The 18,385-nt window shown below is 35.8% G+C and overlaps 1 non-coding gene across 1 annotated transcript; it reads left to right on the plus strand.

Annotated features, from left to right (window-relative positions):
* Positions 1 to 2,442: 2,442 nt before the first annotated feature.
* LOC124889906 lies at positions 2,443 to 2,549 on the plus strand. Its single transcript, XR_007048819.1, has one exon. It is a non-coding gene; the product is annotated as a small nucleolar RNA R71 (small nucleolar RNA).
* Positions 2,550 to 18,385: the final 15,836 nt, after the last annotated feature.

Raw genomic sequence — 18,385 nt, forward strand, 5'->3', positions numbered from 1 at the left:
AGGAAAGTTCTAGACATGACATGCAACAAGGAATATACAACATCTCTCATACACACGACATATATTCAACTAAAGTAGGATCATCATAGATTTTCAACCACACAATCGCATGAATTCAATATTAAGCCAACAAGTACAAGAGTCATAACCATGAGCCTAGGAGTCTCATAAGTAGTAATTCACATAATCAACTTGCTTCTTACAATGAAAACACTTACATCATATAGTCAAATAATCACCAACAAGAATATCTTATTTATTCCTAATACAAAAAATTTTAAAATTATCCCTAAAAATGGGAATTTCCCCATCCCACACTTAAAAATCTACTTTGTCCCCAAAGTATCCTTTAAAAGTAGAGATATAAATACTCCTTGAGGTATCTAGGCCTAGCTAATAGCATCTTCTTGCATCAAGTAGGTCTAGGGACCCCACACTTAGTCTTCACCATGCTCCTTAGCTCGAGTTTTTCGTTACTCAGACTTCCCATCAACCTGTGACTCAATAAAACTAAAAACTAGTGAAATAAAAACTAGAAATACTAAAAAATAAAACCTACCTTAACTTGGGTTGCCTCCTAAGAAATACCTGATTTAGTGTCGCGGCACGACCCAATCTTTGAATTATCCATTTTCCTTCATCCTTTTCCTCACACTTTAATGCCCTCTTTTTATTCATTTCATACCTCTTGAGTGTGAACTATCAAGGTCAACAACTCTCTCAACAATAGCCTTTTTAGGTACATCAATCTGCATTATGTTGGGTTGGGGAAATTGTGGTTTGGGCTCCTCAATGAGGAAGTCCGAAGAGGTCTTTGATAGACTCAACTCCACCACCACACACTTATCCCATTCAATCACAGTAATCATGCCCAAATCTTTGTAGTGGGATACTGTTTTGAGCGGTTTGTACACATTAAAAATTGCCTCTTCATCATCCAACCTCATTGTGATCGTGCCCTCTCTTACATCTATCAAAGCTTCTCCCGTTGCCAAAAATGGATTTCCCAATATGATTGTCAATCTTTTATCTACCTTAAAATCCAAAACAATAAAATCAACAGGAATAGTAAACTTACGAACCTTGATGAGAACATCCTCTATGATTTTTCAAGACAAACTAGGGTTTGGTCTGCCAATTGGTGTACAACTGTGCTCGATCTCAACTTTCCTAAGGCCAAAGTATTGAATAGGGAGAGAGGCATTAAGTTGATACCTACCACTAAATCACTAAGTGTGTAGACCACCTTACTACTACTAATTTAAATCCGGAGAGTGAAACTCTCGAGGTCTTTGAAATTTTTAGGCATCTTCTGAATCACAAAAAAACTACACTCCTCAGTTATTTCTACAGTCTTAACATCTTACAGCCTGACTTTGTGAGTGACCACTTCTTTTACTACTTAGCGTACTTGTTCATTCCCTGCAGAATATCTAAAAGAGGAAGGTTAATATGAAGTTCTTTGAATGTGTCAAAGAACTTATTGAAGTATGCATCCTCCTTCACTTTTCTAAGCCTCTGTGGGAAAGGCAGTGGTGCTCTCTCCTTCACATGTTCAACAACTTTAATTTTTGAGTGCTCAGACTTTCTCAAATTTTCAGCAACTTTGTTATCTACTTGCTTAAGAGCCAACTCCACATCTACCTCCTTAGTTTTATATGAAGGTTCTTCACTAAGCTCTTTACCACTCGTCAAAGTTATTTCCATAACTTTTTTAGGATTTTAGTGTTACTTGGAAATCCACCTTGGGGCTTGACATTTTATGCTTTCTGCATTTGCCCAACCTGCATCTCCAAGTTTCTTGTAGCCACCTGCTGACTCTTTATATCTTCCTTCTGATTCCTTATATCTACTATCAATTATTCTTGAGTAGCTAAAATTTGTTTCAGCATCTCTTCTGTGTTGCTAGTGGCCTAATTTCCTTGAGCTTCTAGTTGCTGAAACTGCTGCTATTGAGCATCCCATGGGTTATTTGGTGTCTCAGTCTACCACTTTAGATTATAGGTGTTCCCATAATTCATCCTTTGAATATTTTCCACAAACATCACTGACTCAGTATTGGTAGCACACATATTTGTAGAATGACCACTATTACAACAAACCATGCACCAAGTGCTTATCTACTAAAATGCATTAACTATTGTTGCAGGCTATGTAACCTCTAATTTTATATTGCTAAACTGAGTAGTCAACTGATTTTCTAGCGTAAAAATCTGAGCGGATATAGCAGGAAATTGGTCAACCTCCAACACACTTGCAACCTTCTTTTTAACATTTCTTGAGTTAGAATGCCACTTGACATTTCCTTGTGCAATCCAGTTCAACAAGGTGTATAGCTCATCATACTCAATTCCAATGCTTGACTCCTATAGCTAAATCAAGAAAATTTTTGTGTTGTGATCGAGTGCCTCAACAAAAGTGTGAGCTAATTCCTCATTAGACTGTTGATGATGTGGACAGTCTCAAAGAAGAGCTTTGAACCTCTCCCATGAATGATATAAGTTCTCATTTGTCTTTTATTTGAAGCATATAATCTCACTGCGCAGTTTCCCAGTCTTTCCAGATGGAAAGAAATGAATGAGGAATTTCTGATCTAAGTCATCCTAGATGGTGATTGAACTTGTCGAATCAGCATTCAACCATTTCTTTACTTCCCCTAATAGTGAAAAAGGGAATAGTGTTAGCCTAACATAATCAGTTGACACACCCGTAGGGATGAATGTGTCACTAATCTCTAAGATGTTTTGTAGATGAAATTGTAGATCTTCATGTGAAAGCCCCATAAACTGTCCACTGCTGATCAAAAGTTGCGCCATGTTCTATTTCAGTTCAAAGTTACCTCTAGCAGCCGGTTTCCGAAAAGGGGAGGTCAAATTTTTATAAGTGGATTGCCACTTCGCAAGCTGTCTTGGGTTGGTTGATCTTCAGCCATTAGCCATTAGAGCATGATTATCTTATTTCTCTTGAATTTGTGGAATACGAGGGAGAAGGATTTCTTCTCTCCTCAATTAATGAAAACATTGCTCGAGTTTGGGCTTGGTTCAACCAACTCTCTATCCCTTTCCATCTTACTAACTTGTAAACTTGTTTTCTGCAAATTCAATACCAAGACCAAGTGTAAAGCACTAAAGAAATATCAAAAGTAAAACTAAAAATAAATCAGTTGCCAAATTACATGTCCCCAATAATAGTTCCAAAAACTTGTTGCACATACGTAAATGTACATGGTCTTACCAAGTAATACAGTGGCCTTATAAAAAGCAGAATATCGATCCCTCAGAGACTTGTGTTAAACAACTATCAAATTCTAGTTCACAGTTGAGATTTAAATTAGGGAAATCATAACCAAAAGAGTTTTGAAAGCTTATAAACAAAAGTAAACTAGAGTAGTACAGAAAAGTAAAAACTTTGAACAATCAATAGATAAAAGCCCGTTTTAAAGCACTATGAACAATCATACTACACTATTGAACTTCATTTGTTAGATTACTTATCTTGGTTGTTGATTTGTAGGGTTTATCGTATGATCATGGTTTCTCGAACTCTCACCTCTACCTAACTGGACAGTATAACTACATCATTGAGTACGGATGTAATAATCCATTTAGATACATTAAGATGTCATCTTACATGTGAACCAACAAAGGCTTATAGGTATATACCTATCCTAGTTGCTAATTCAAATTCTTTATTTTATAAAAGAATAAGAACATTACTACATTACTCTTCTTATCCCCACATTCTATCTTCCAATCCCCCCCCCCCCCTTAGCTCACAAGGTCGACAATATATATATATATATATATATTCTAAGGTGAATCCTTAAAATAGTTATAAAAAGTATAAATAAAAAACCAAATATGATAATAAATCCAAACAAACTCAATTCAAAGCAAAAGTAAACATGTTCTTGGCCTTAACCCTGGAAAGGGGGCGTTTAGCCACAAATAGACATAACCGTAATCCAAATCAATGAATACATGATATAATCCATTAAAAATCTAAATTAAAAAGATATAAACCCTGATTAAAGTGTGTATAATCCCCTCTGTAAATCTCTAAAATGTCAAAAGTACCTCATAATAAGTACAATTGTTCTATTTATAGGTGTGTTATTTTAGCCGTGTGTGGGATTGGGCTCGCGCCACATTGGTTGATTCAAGGGATTGGGGTTGAATGAAAAGGCTTGGAAATGTAGAGTATGTGTCATGTGTAAAGTCTTTTCAAGGTAGAATAGGGGTTATGTCTCACCCCTAATGCAAGGCCTTACTGGAAAGTCTTAACTTGACGTCCAAACTTATTTGTGCACTTTCCCTTAAATTCTAAGCCTTCTAGTCTCATTTTCCTTTGATTTACAACTTGAATATCCTCCATATATCACCATAATCAAATCACCAAGCATCCTACATCATCATACACCACGTATTAGAGCTCAAAATAGGACAACATTCATAACGGTGAACTAGAAACTCAAGCTAAGACTAGTCTTCGTCCACTTTGATCTTTACTTGTTTTTGACTCTTGGTTTGATTCAATTTCACTTTGAAAATTATGAAAAATTTGTTCCATATATAATTACACAATAATAATCTTAGGAACTATCTAAACACATTAGAATCCATCACGATCAACTAGAACAACACCTAGCTCAAACTAGTAACAGTAGTTTTCTCGTTTAAACTCTAAGTGACCAATTTAATTACAAACTTGTTTGAAAGACACCAAGAACATTGTATTCAAGTACTTAATCACTTAGATGATTAATTATATTATCATTTACACATTTATCACATAAGTTGTCCTCAAAACAAGGCTAAAACAACTAAGATAATAACACTAAGGCGCATAAATTCACCTCATATCAACAACTGTGGAGGAGGACATACCCCCTAGTTCTACACCAAGAATAAATAACACTAGTTCCTAAAAATCCTATTCATGATTATCATATAATAAGAAAGGTGATAATGACTATGATAAAGTAAAAAATGATGAGGATGGTGGTGAGAAAGAATCAGGTTTTGAGGAAAAAGAATCTGAAAATGAGGGTGTTGACAAGAATGAGAATCATAATGGAGATAGGTCTGCATATGGAGAAGATGGGACTGAGGAGAGTGGAAGTCCAATTAAGTAAATACAACCTCTATGAGTACCACCCACACCACTTTCTATTTAGGCTGCTCTGGTGCCCATCGTTGAACGGTGGGGATACCCTAAAATACAGGTCCTATATGAAAAAATAGTACCATAAATCCTGAAAATGGAAAGCCCCTAAGAAGTATTTATCTTGAGAGAATGTTAACCACAAAAAACATGTCTGAGATGCCCGTCTTTGATTCCAGATTCAAATAATACAATTTTGAATGAATGACTGGGGCACAAGGACAGTACAGTGCAACATTTTTTTATGAGTTTTATGTTGCATACTAGATAGAAATGAAAAGGAAAACCCTCAAGGTCAATTATGAAAGGGTGTAGACACAGTATCAAATTTAGTAATTTGAGGTTTTTGGGTGACCATCTCAACTCAGACGATCTCCCAAGTACTACATTAGCCAAAATTTGCACCTTCCGCCAATATTACAGAGATATATTTTCTAGTAAAGAAGATGAAGAAAGTGGAGGTAAAATAAATAGGCTTAGAGTACAAGCTTGTTCAGTTTTGGAGGATGGCTGGGATTATTACCATAGATCAGGAGAAAGCTTCGTGGGAAGTTATCTGTATCAAAAATTCATCATTGATTAATAAGAGTAGCCTAAGCTTTTAGGCCAAGACTTGGTAGACCTTGATACGACACAGGCTGAGTCCCACCTTGACAGATAATATTATGGGCCCAAACAAAGCGACCCTAATCGCAGGAATTATATGGTTGGATATGGATTAATATGGCTAAATGGATTGTTAGAGAGTTTAGAGATAGGGAGATGAGTACCAATACAGTGATAACCCTTCTTTGTCTCTTAATGCAGATATGCATAGATGCGGGAGTACCAAAGCTCCTTTCGATTGGCCAGTTTTTGAAGTCAAAGACCATGACAAATTTGGGTTTAATCAGAGATATTGCTAACCCAATCTACAGGGAGGCTAAGTTGGGGATCACTATCATCCAAAGGGATTTTGAAGCCAGTGGGCATAGAAATAACATCGCAGAATTCAGAAATAAGGGTACAACCCCTATTCGGACAGGCCAGTCTAATCCCCAAGCCTATGATGTAGTAGGTACATCACAGACTCAGCCTCCATCACCCACTTCTACACAATGACCATCCACATTCAGGTCAATTCCAGCCAGCTATGTATTAGTACTGCAGTGATTCATATAGGAGGTATAAAAAAGATTGATTATGGTGGATACAAAAGTGAGACTTATGGAGAAATAAGTGAAACCAGCGATCAAAGCAAGGATTAAGGAAGAAATAAGATCGATGGAAATGAGGTTTGATAGGTTTGAGAAACATATTAGCGATAACTTGAGGGTATACAGTTCCCAGACTTAGCAGGTATACAGGCCAACTTAGTAGCACTGTGGAAGTTAGTGGATGATTTACAAAATAGGTCGATCCTCTTAATGTCCATTATTAAGGAGATCTATAAAGAAGAAGAAGTTGAGAATATTAGGGATGTCGGAGAATTAAACACCACTTCTAGTGAATAGGGTAAAAAAGAAAAAAGAGGAAAAGAAGAAACATGGAGAAACAAAATATTAAGGCCACAAAAGCAGCTAGTATTGAAAGAGAGTTGAACCACGAGGCACGGGTTTAAGAGATGGCAGTGGGGGCTAGTAATTCGAGGTCTGCTGATATTACTGAGTTAATTAGTAGTACATCCCTATCGCCTGAGAGACATTTGAGTGCATCGGGCACCACCAGTGTCACTATTATTGTTAGTATCCCAAAAGCTATTGGAACCACTGATGTTGAGAGTGGGGTCCATTCTGAGGTCCCATGTGCTAATCTTGCTTGATCTAGAACCTAGGGTGCTCAGGTATGTATTCACCCCTTGTTTTATATTTCTAGATGCACTGGGGATAATGTATAGGTATTTAGTTGGGGGTGGGGGTGTACAATATAGCCACCGCAAGTTATTATTGCCATATTTTTTTCCCTTCGATTGCGGTTTGAATACGGAACCGGTATGTTTTAATTTTTTTTTTGTGTTTGTGATGTTTGTATGATGTTTAATTTAGAAGAAACTTTGTGTCAAAGGAAGTTGACATTTTTGGTGAAACTATACTGAATTTTGTTAAAATTATGTGAAAAAATGGCCCTCCTCCTAAATTTTGATAATTGTGTGATATAGTATCCGTGTGACTACTGTGAATCTAGTAATGAAATTATAATTAGGGATGAAACAACTATGGAAAACAAGTGCATGAATTGGCTAGGTAGTAACTAGTAATGTTACCCATTACGATGTGAGTGTGAGTCATTACCTAGTTCTCGTGCGTATGAAATCCAAAACTTGCCCAATTGCTCTTACCTAGGTTGTAATATAGTGGGTTAGGAGATAATCATAGGCTATTTTCATGATTAAGTTTACTTTAGCCCAAGATACCCATCCAAATAAAATAAAAATCCCTTTATCCCGATGTTGAGCCTTAATAGACCAAATTTTTTTGTTTACACCAAATCACCTTCCTATTTAAAAACTACAATGAACCTGTTTTGGACCTAGTCATCCTTGGATGTTGTGCACCTCAACTTAGGCAAAATTCCTAAGTTGAGGGTGGCTATTAGAGGTGTGCATAGTATAAAGAGGATATAAAAAATGGTATGAATAGAAAAAATGAGTTTGGTGTGGTAAACAAGATAAAAAGAAAAACAAAATAAAAGAAATTGTAAAAGAAGAATAAAACGAGTAAAACAAACCACACCCAGCTAAAATAAGTAGAAAAAGATTAAAAAGTGAGAAATAAGGGCGGTATAAATATAATTGAATTGGTAAAAGAGCGGATCCCAAAGAAATCATAATGCCAAAGAGGCTAAGTTATTGAAAATCCTCAAATATACCCTACTAGCCCGAATTCTATGGTACAAGCCTAATAAAATTCTTGTAGTGATCCTAACTAGATCTGTCCAGAAACTTAAGTAAACAAAATATGGGAAAGCTTATGGCATTCTGTGTGCACTGAGTGGAACTTGTTTGTGAGTGAGAGCATTTCTTGTCTGTCCCTTACAAATATGTCGATCTAATTGAGTAATATGGACTTATTTGATCGTAAGGGTACATAGGGTGCATTTTCAGATTGCTAATAGGTCTGGGTCAGTGTACTTTGTATAAGCCTAGTTGTTTGTTGCTAAGTAATTCTATCTACTGATTCCTGTGTCACATTGTCATACCTAGTCAATACAAAATTGATGTTGGAAAAGTTGTAACTAGGAACGGGGTAACAGGTATTGAGAAAAGATTGAGTAGTTGACTGCCTATGATACCTTAGGATCTTCCTTTTTTGGTCAAACATAAAAATTATTAAACTATAAACTATTATTATTACAATCCTACCAGTCTATTGGGACTTCAGAATGGACAATGTAGTTACTATTGATCTATCTTCCATCTAGTTATGATTAATCAATATTGCATTACATTTAATCCTTATAATAAGCGTATAATAAGCAGCCTCTACACTAATAAGCTTGGATAGATATTCAGTTGTAGCAGCCTTGGTCCCTATTTAGGGTATCATTGTCCAGCACTATGAAATTGTAGTACAACTTTATGAAGTCTTTAAATACTTTTTTTTAGTCTTGTTTATGAATCTTCTATCATTTATCTAATCCCATAGTTGATATACAACAGCAACAAAACAAAATTAGGGTATGCCAGCTTGAGGTCTTCTGATATGGATTCTTAAAATGAGTCATTCTATGTCTTGGTTCCTATCTCCAAGTGTTCTGTTGTATCCTAGACATATCAGCAATCCCATCCAGATTCTTGTAGAGTAAGGACAGTTAAAGAATAGATATGCAAGAGTCTCCATGACTTGTCCTATATAGAGCACACAATCAGTAGATATTATCATGACCTATTTCAGAACATTGTCAGCAATGCTTAGTCTTTTATATAGTGCCAGTAATAAAATGAACCTTTGTCTAGGCATTTGATGATGTATTAAAATCAACTTGCTTCATGTCACTTAAGGATATTGCGGAAGCATCCTCAGAAAAATTTTTACTATACTGAACCCTGTAGGACCACTAATTATTTGTAGCATTGTTTGGATATTACCCACACCCTCTAGCCATTTATTTTCCTCTGGAATTTTCCTTAGTAACCATCTAGCTTGTATTATGTTTTTCCTGAACACATGAAAATGTTCTAAGTTGAGGATGTTGATGTGCTATGAAAACATGGCACATTCGATGCTTAAAATGGTAGAATTATGCATTAACTTAGGTTGTTTCATCATATATGATGTGTGTTTATGTGTTTTGTAGGAAAATTAGGTCGAAAGTGGTGTTAGACTAAAATGGAGAAAAGAAGTTTCTGAGAAATTAAAGTACTGGTCAAGCAATAAGTCATTAAGTCACATTACGGCTCATAGCCAGACTCTTAAGGACACCAGTGGCTAGATCTGAGCAAAAAAGTTAAGTAATAAAAAACTATGAGTTTTAAGGTCAGAATACGACTCATAGTATGAAGCTGTATTGAGAGAAGTGTGTCAGGTCCTGAAGGTTAAAACTCTAATGTTAAGGAGTGAAGACTACGAGCTGTAAGGTATGACTATAACCCATGGTGAATAGTCGTAAGAAGAATAGATTCAATTTCCCTGAAGGTGAAAAGAAATTGGAGTGACTACAATTAGCAACATATGACTCATAGGGTGGCACAATGAGTCGTAACCACTGATGCCAAAAGAAAGACATAACAACAGTTAATTAGTCGTAACTAGACCTAATAACTCGTTGCCATAGTCGTAACCACTGTCAACAAAGTTTTCCTATTTTGTTTTAATGAGGATTTCCTTATTATTTTGAGATACTATAATACCCCAGGGTTACTCTATTATCATGTACGTACTTTTGAGACTTTTTTGGCATACTTTCATTTCATGATTTTGTCCTTGTGTTCTTTGTTTTGTATTTAATTAGAGATTTTGGATTTTACTCTTTCATTATTGTGCAATTAATTACTTGTCTTCTTCATTGATTTCTATGGGATGTTGCATAACCATGAGCGGCTAATTTCCTTGACTAGAGTTGTGGGAACCCTAGAGGATTAACATCATAGGGGAACTAAGAGATTTTTCTATTCTGCTGTAAATACGTGTATTGTAATATTCTTCATAATAATTGTACCCCAAGCTACTGCAAAAGCTTGAGAATTTCCCGTATTCAAGAACAACCTTACAAGGGAATTTGAGATTAGGAATAGGAGGTTACAATAAAATGAGAGGCTATCAACCCTTGTCTAAATAACTTGATACTCAAAAGGTGATAGTTGTATTAGCTTCAAAGACAAGGGAAAGTAAGGAGACTCCCTGAGACTCAAAAGATAAAGGGTGAGATATATCAACACGTTCACAATACGGTTGTAAGCAAGAGAAGACGAACACTAGTACTGTGTTCCCCCTGACTTCTAACTTTGTAAGATTTTTGTGTTCACTTTACCTATCCCACTTTTATGTATGCAAAGTATGATGAGCTAGGTATTATCAACTATCTTGTGAACACGTTGATATATCTCATCCTTTGGGCAAGATCAGTTACATCCATGATTGGCTAAGCGCCTTTTTACGAGGTTAAGGCCAACAAAATGAGTTTTATTGTTATGAATTGATTTGGTTGTGATTTTTTATCATTGTTTGATGTTTTTTTATCCTTTTTATCACTATTTTTAGATTTACAACCCTTATAATACTTGTATAATTCTCTTGTGAACTCGGAATGAGGAACAAGAGGATAGAACATGGGATAGATAGAATAGGATTGAAATCTTCTATCTGGATAAAGATATAATTTTCATTTGTGATAGGAATATACCTAAGTTCCTTTTTTGGTTCACTTATGGGATGAACAATGAAAGTATTTAACTTAGTTCTCAAATTCTGTCTCAACAATATAGTTATGGGGCTAAGTTAGATATGTGTTAGAGCTCGAAAGACAATGATCATAAAATCAACCCCATGAATCAACAACCAAGATAATTAACCTAGCCACTGAAGTGCTATAATATAGTATGATTCATTGTAGTGACTTAATCCTGGGTTTCTCTCTATTGATTATCCAAGCAATTTACTTTATTGCCATGTTTAAATGTATGCTTAGTTATAACTTTCATACTCTTATGGTTACATTTGCACTGATTTAAACAGTTGAACTGAAATTAAATAGTTTCTAAACACTATTCCCTATCGGATCGATACTTAGCTTTTCATTAGGCCACTATATTACTTGGGTGGACCATGTACACTTGCGTGTGCACTTTGGCACAACAAGTTTTTGGCGTTGTTTCCGACTTACTAACTCTTGAAACTTATGGCAAATTCAGAATCTAAGATAAAGTAATTATCACTTAAGAAATCAAAACAACAAAACTAAAACTAAAGGAGTTGCCAATGTACAATTCCCTGACAATGTCGGAAAAAATTTATTGCATCCAAGCATACACACAAGTGTACGTGATGCACCCAAGTAATATAGTGTCCTTATGAAAAGCCTAGTATTATCCCACTGGTACTAATGTTAAATAACTACCTTAATCCAATTTCACTTCAAAGATCAAATAAGTGCCAAAGTAACCACACAAGTATTTGAGAGTTAAAAATAAAAGTAAACTAAAACAATGTTGTAAATTAAAGGTTTTGAACAGTTGTAGGGAGAAACCCAAGGATAAAGAACTACGAACAATCATACTAAGCTATTTAACATCTTTGGTTAAGTTAATTATCTTGGTTGTTGGTCCACGAGATCTATTTTATGACTATGGCCTTTCAAACCTCTAATCAATTATCTAACTTAGCCCCACTACTACATCATCGAGCAGGGATGTAGGAACTAAGTTAAATGTATTAATATTCTATCCCATAATTGAACCAAATAGGGAACTTAGGTGTATTCATATCCTAATTGCAAATCATAACATTATTCAGTTGAAATTAAGATCCTATTCTATTTATCCCACGTTCTATCCTATCGTTCCTCCTTCTGGGTTCATGATAGAATTAGGCATGTATTCTAAGGTTCATGACTCCTTAAAATAGTGAACACATGGGAAAAAAATAACCAACAATGATAAATAACCAAAACCAATTCAATTCATAATAAGATTAATTATGTTCTTGGACTTAACCCCGAAAAAGGGTGCTTAGCCACTCATGGACATACACGTAATCACAATAGATGAGTCTATGTTATAATCAATAAACAAATTAAAGTAATGAAATAAAACCCCTAATTTAAGCCTTCTCTAGCATATATTGATCCCCAGGGTCGTCTGATGTATCTTCTAAAGAATAGGAGTGTCCTATTTATATTAGGCCAACATTGGTCATTTTTGGTTTCCCTCCATGCCATGCCCCTATCACGGTGGCTAGGCAGTGTGGCACTCTAATATCATGCCTAGATACTGGAATTGGAAATTCCATAATGCAACCAAGGGTTTGTCATTCCCTTATGGTGGTGCATAGGGTCTATGGCACACCAATAAGTCTAATTTTTCTAGATTTTGTTCCATTGTACTCCATGCATTTGCCCTTTGAGTTCAAGCTTTGTGGTGACTTCTTCTCTCATTTTTTCAGATTTTATATCATCCATTTATCATAATGATAAAATCACCAAGCATCCTATAACATCAAAAATCACAAATTAGAGCTTAAAACCACATAGAATTCAACACGATTAACTATAAAGGAACATAGCTCAAGCTAAGAGTACTAGTTTTTTGTTTGAAATTTAACTTAATATTTTGACTCAAAACTCATTGAAAACATGCATTGAACATTTTAATTACATAATATAACACTAATATGTTGATGTTTGATGGTTTGATGGAACTTTTGGTGCATAAAATCGAGAAATATACAAATACTTAGGCCTATTTTTGGAGATATGATATGTTTTATTTTTATTTTGCAACAAACAAGGTTTTAGGAGCTAAGTAGAAGAAAAGAAGTTGTAAGTTGGATTTGGAACCACCTAAGATGGCATCTACATGGTGTAGGTACCACCTATGTGGCGTAGAAGTCAGAACATGTATAAAAAATCTTGAAGTCCAGGGATGAAGAATTTTTACTGTCACTTACATGGGAACTACCTATGGGTCATAGGTAGTACCTACACCCTATAGGTGTTAGAATAAGTGAAGTTCATGAGATTGATGGATTCTAAAGATGACTGTCACCTACGTGGCATAGGTGGCACCTACGGCCTATAAGTGGCACCGTAGATGGCCACCGACTAAGTTTTTCCTTTTTATTTTGGAAAGAATTTTCAGGATTTATATGTAATCGATAAATATCCATTTTATGTTTTTTATTTAGCTTACACACTCATAGTATTCACAAACATATTTTGATTCCAAGATTAACCTTCTATCTTGGAACTCTTGAATTCTTTATTTTTGGTTGATTAATTGATTTGAGACTTTGGATTTTCTTCGTCTATTATTGTGAGATTGATTCTATGCTTTCTTTAGTGAACTTCATTGATTGTTTCGCAACTATGCATGACTAATTCCCTTAGCTATAGATATGGAAACCCTTGCGGGATAACAATAAGGGGGAAGTGTAAGAATCTCCTAGATCATTGTAGCTGCATGTATTATGATTTTCTTTGCGTTGATTTCTTTCTGAATGATTTAAAACATTAGAAACCCACCTGTATTCGATACTAACTCGAGAGAGAGGTAGAGATTGGCGAAAGAAGATCACAATAGTGATTCAAGGCTATCAATCCTCATCTAATTAACTTGAGATTGAGAGGAGATAGTTAAACAAGGATCCAAGACAAGAGTTAGTAATGTGACACTCTAAGACTGAGAGAAGATGAGTTAGATTCACCAGAGGGTGTCGAGAGGCTGTTGGTGATCATAACTGGTCAGATTCTACATGTGATGTAGTGAGATAGTTGGATTGAGCACGATAAACCTACGAATTTAGAAGCCAGTGGGAACACAAGCCTAGTATTTATTTTAGATTGTTTACAACCAAAAGCATTCAGATCTTGTTACTTTTTACTGATTACTAAAAATCTCCCCCCATTTACCTTTTTGTAGTGCTCGGTGATTTCAATAAGTTTGAGAGATATTTTTGGCCTATTCTTAGTGGGTTGACCCAATCTAGTTGGGTTACTATATTTTAACATTGACCACTTTATACTCCTTGAAGGTTTAGTTTTGGGGGACATCAAAATTTTGGCGTTGTTGTTAGGGAATACGGTTGTGGAGTTATTGATCAAAGTTATTGAGGTTTTAGGGTTTTATTTTTATATTTTTCTTAGTGCATACACTAGTGTATGAATAGCACTTAAAGTCAAGGAAATCCCTTACTCCCACTTGATCCTGAGCTAGAGACAATCCTATACTTAAATCGTAGGATGTCAGAACATGTAATAGCCCATATTTCCATAGCGTAATTTAAGTCTGAGTACATGAGTAATCCCATATAAATTTTTTGAAATACTCAGTATTTTTCAGTTTAGAGCTTGTGAATGCATATAAAATTCAATTAGCTTTCCAATCATATAAAGTTCGCCCAAATCCGACACCCGAGCGAAGAGTTAGAGCCTTTATAGTAAAATAGTGTGCCAAATGGCAATCCTGCGCATTGTGCACAGCCACGATAACACCGCATCGCGCTACCAACCCAGTTCCTAATTATCATTTTCCAGTGTTTCGTTACAATCATGGCGCATCGCGCCAAGGGTGAAATTTGCATACGAAGGGGTAACGCGATTCCACCTAGTTGCGTTGATGGTCCAGTTCACATTATCAGTTTCTAGTGACACAGAGCAATAGCGCCGGATCGCGCCAGCTTGCCAAATTGGAATTTTCAGCTAATTTTGAGTTTTAATTCCAAGGGATTTTAAGTACTTTCTCCTTACTCCAGTCAACCTTTAATACAAAATTCAGCCTAATAAACCCAGTTACATCATTATTCATTCAATTTTCCCCCAAATCAAAACACTCTCTAAAAATGGACAAAACCCTAGCTTTAAAATCAAGGTCAAATCTCAAGAAATCCATTAAGAACATCAATAATTCACATTCCAAGGTATGTTAGGTGTTAATCTGTGGGTTCCTTTCACCCATAGAGTCCAAGAATCTCTTTTTAAACCTACAAGATCTCAGATTTGTGATTCCCATGTTTGAACTAGATTGAATTCATGTTCATGATATTAGTTGTGTTTCAATCCATGGTTTAATTATAATTTTCATGAAATTTGAACATGTGTGATGAATATGTGATTATCTTGATAAACCCTTGAATTTACAAATTGATTAATGTATCATGATGTTCATGTGTTGGCCATTATGTAAATAATCCATGCTCCCCAAATGTTTGCTAAATTGTCTATGTAAAGTAAATAGTGGAATCCTGACATGTTATTAAATGGTCCCAATCATGTACAAGCTTATGCCCTACTAGTATTTGATGAAATGCTTATGTGATTTGACTAGTGAAAACATGACATGTTATTATGTGATCCCATTCATGTACAAGTTCATGAGTACATTGTTAGCAAACAAGTATTGTTATGCCTTTATGCTTATGTTATGTCTTTGTTTTTATGCTATCAATTTAGCGGGGTACCTAGAGCCAGTGTCGCTTACAAAATAGTAACAATCATGTTCAAATCAGTAGATTCCAGTCAGTTAAAGAACTCAATCAGTTACAGAACTCAGGAAAACTCAGGAAACTCAGTCTCAGTCTAGTCTAGTTTAGTATACTCAGTTCAGTGTCTTTCAGTAGGGAGTAGGATTTAGCACCGAGCGAGCATAGGGATGATGGCTTCCTCATCAGATAAGAGAGTTGTTAGTAGTAATCCCTGTACTCTAAAACTGCGTAGCCAGTGCAGGATGAGGAGTCACCCATCAGGCTAGGCTTGACTACCTTCCAGGGGTCACCCGTTATATTAGGCTTGGCTCCGCCCAGGTGTCACCCATTAGTTAGGCTTCGCATCCTGGTTTTTTAGTGTTAATACTCGTGGCACGATATTAGCACCCTTCCAACTGGGGTCACAGGTTGGACCCCTATTAGCTCAGATTTGGGATGTGTCGGTTAGATTATTACCTCCCACAGTTTTAGTTTCAATCTCAGTCTTACTGTAGAACTCATTTTAGCTTTATAGAATTAGGACTGTCAGACACAAGTCACTCAGTATCAGTAATTTAATTATCAGTAACTTTAAATATCAGTTACTCTGCTATCAGAACTCAGTACTTAGCTTTATAAAAGCTTAGATACAGTATATATATATACATGTATGTGCATAATATTACATACTCAGTATTTATAGTAGTTTTAACTATCCCTATACTATCATATTCAGTTACTCTATATCATTCAGTCAGTTATTGTTTATGTATATGAACCCTTGTATTCAGCCTTACCTTATCTAGTATACCAGTACAATAAATTTACTGACTGTATCATCTTTCTTTGTGCTATGATGTCTCATATCATAGGTTCGGATGCTCAGGCTTCCAACCGCACTTAGGCAGATCCAATCAGCAGTCGCAGATTTAGTAGTGAGTCCTCATCTATCGAGGATGTACTTTTATTTTAGTATTTTAGTTTATCAGTAGTTTAGTAGTTGGAGTTAGTTAGGGGCTTGTCCCATCAACTCCACTTTTAGACAGTTCAGATTAGAGGCTTTTGGACTAGATTTTTAGATAGTATTCATTTTTACGAATTGTTATTTCAGATGTTATATTTTATCAGTATTTTGTATTTTTAACCTTATGGCATTTCAGCCTAATTTCACATTTATTTCAATATTATTATCCAGTGCTCACAGAAGATATCAGTCATGGGTTAGCTTATGGTCCTTCGGGATTATAAGCATCGTGTAGCACCCAGGGTGTACTCTCGAGGCATTAAAAACTTGGTATCAGAGCCTAAGGTTCAACAGAGTCCTAGGGAGTGTGAAAGATGCATCAAGTAGAGTCTTGTGCATGGGTGTGTAGCGTGCCACACTTATGGACACGAGGCTATGAGATGTTTTGGGAAAATTTTCTCTTCTTTTAGTATTCATGTCATGTGAGTGAGCATGAGCTCAAGCTAAATTCTTAGTATAATCTATTTTTTCCTTCCAAATATAGAACATTCCTCCCAAAAATACTAACAAAAGGAGAACTAGAAATCAATCTGTACCTCAGCCCGTTCAGGTAGATCCCTTGGATGGGCATGTCTCCCACACCAAATTCAAAACTATTTTCACTAGCTTAGCTTATTCAGTAATTGCTCAGAACAACCTACAGGTTGTTTTCCTATCTAGTATTGGGGTTCATACTCAGTAAAGTAAGGAGGAGAAGCATAGAAAGAAAGATAGAAAGAATAAGAGAGTTAGAACAAGTGGTTTTAGGCCAAGGTCAAAGGGTGGTAACCGTTTCCAGTTCTGTTAAAAATTCTTAGCCCCAAATCCTTCTGTAGCTAGTGCTCCAGTGCCAAATTTTAGGAATGACAATCGAGATGGAGCACCAGGATCTAAGTTATAAGGTAGTGGAAAGGGTGTTCGTACCCATCCATTTTGCAAACAATGTGGTAAAAATCACCTAGGTATGTGTAGAGCCAGCAATGATTTGTGTTTTGGGTGTGGCAAGCTAGGACATAGAGTCAGAGATTGTCCTAAGTCAGGTTCACAGGGTCAGTACAATCATCCTTTAGCTCAGTCTGGTCGCCCTAATCAGCAGGGTGCTACTTCCAGCGCCGCCAGTAGGCAATGCCCTAACCGGCTTTATGCACTTCATTCCAAAAAAGATCAGGAAAGTTCTCCTGATTTGATCACTGGTATGTTAAAGATCTTTCATTTACATATTCTTGCCTTATCAGATCTAGGAGCTTTTATGTCTTTTGTAACTCATTGCGTGGCAGTCAACTTTAAAGTCAGACTAGAAATCTTAACAAAACCTTTCTTACCTCAGTGGGAAAATCTATTCTAGCCAGATGAGTATATAGAAATTGCTCGGTTACAGTATTTTAGAAAAATCCCTTCTGTTAATTTCAACAATAGAGTTGTTTCATGTCAGTTTCTTGATGAACCAGTCCTTGAATGAAGAGTTAGTATCTTAGTTTCAGATGATTTAAGTTTAAATATTTTAAGATTGAGCTAGTAGAAAGAGAAGTTAAGAATTCTAAGTTAGTCAATGTTGAGGTTGCTATATGATAATTGTTGGGGCAATAGAAAACTAAGAATCATGTATCAAAAGGAAGTACTAGCAGTG

The sequence above is a fragment of the Capsicum annuum genome, chromosome 12 (genome assembly GCF_002878395.1).
Source record: "Capsicum annuum cultivar UCD-10X-F1 chromosome 12, UCD10Xv1.1, whole genome shotgun sequence".
Classification (NCBI taxonomy): Eukaryota; Viridiplantae; Streptophyta; class Magnoliopsida; order Solanales; family Solanaceae; genus Capsicum; species Capsicum annuum.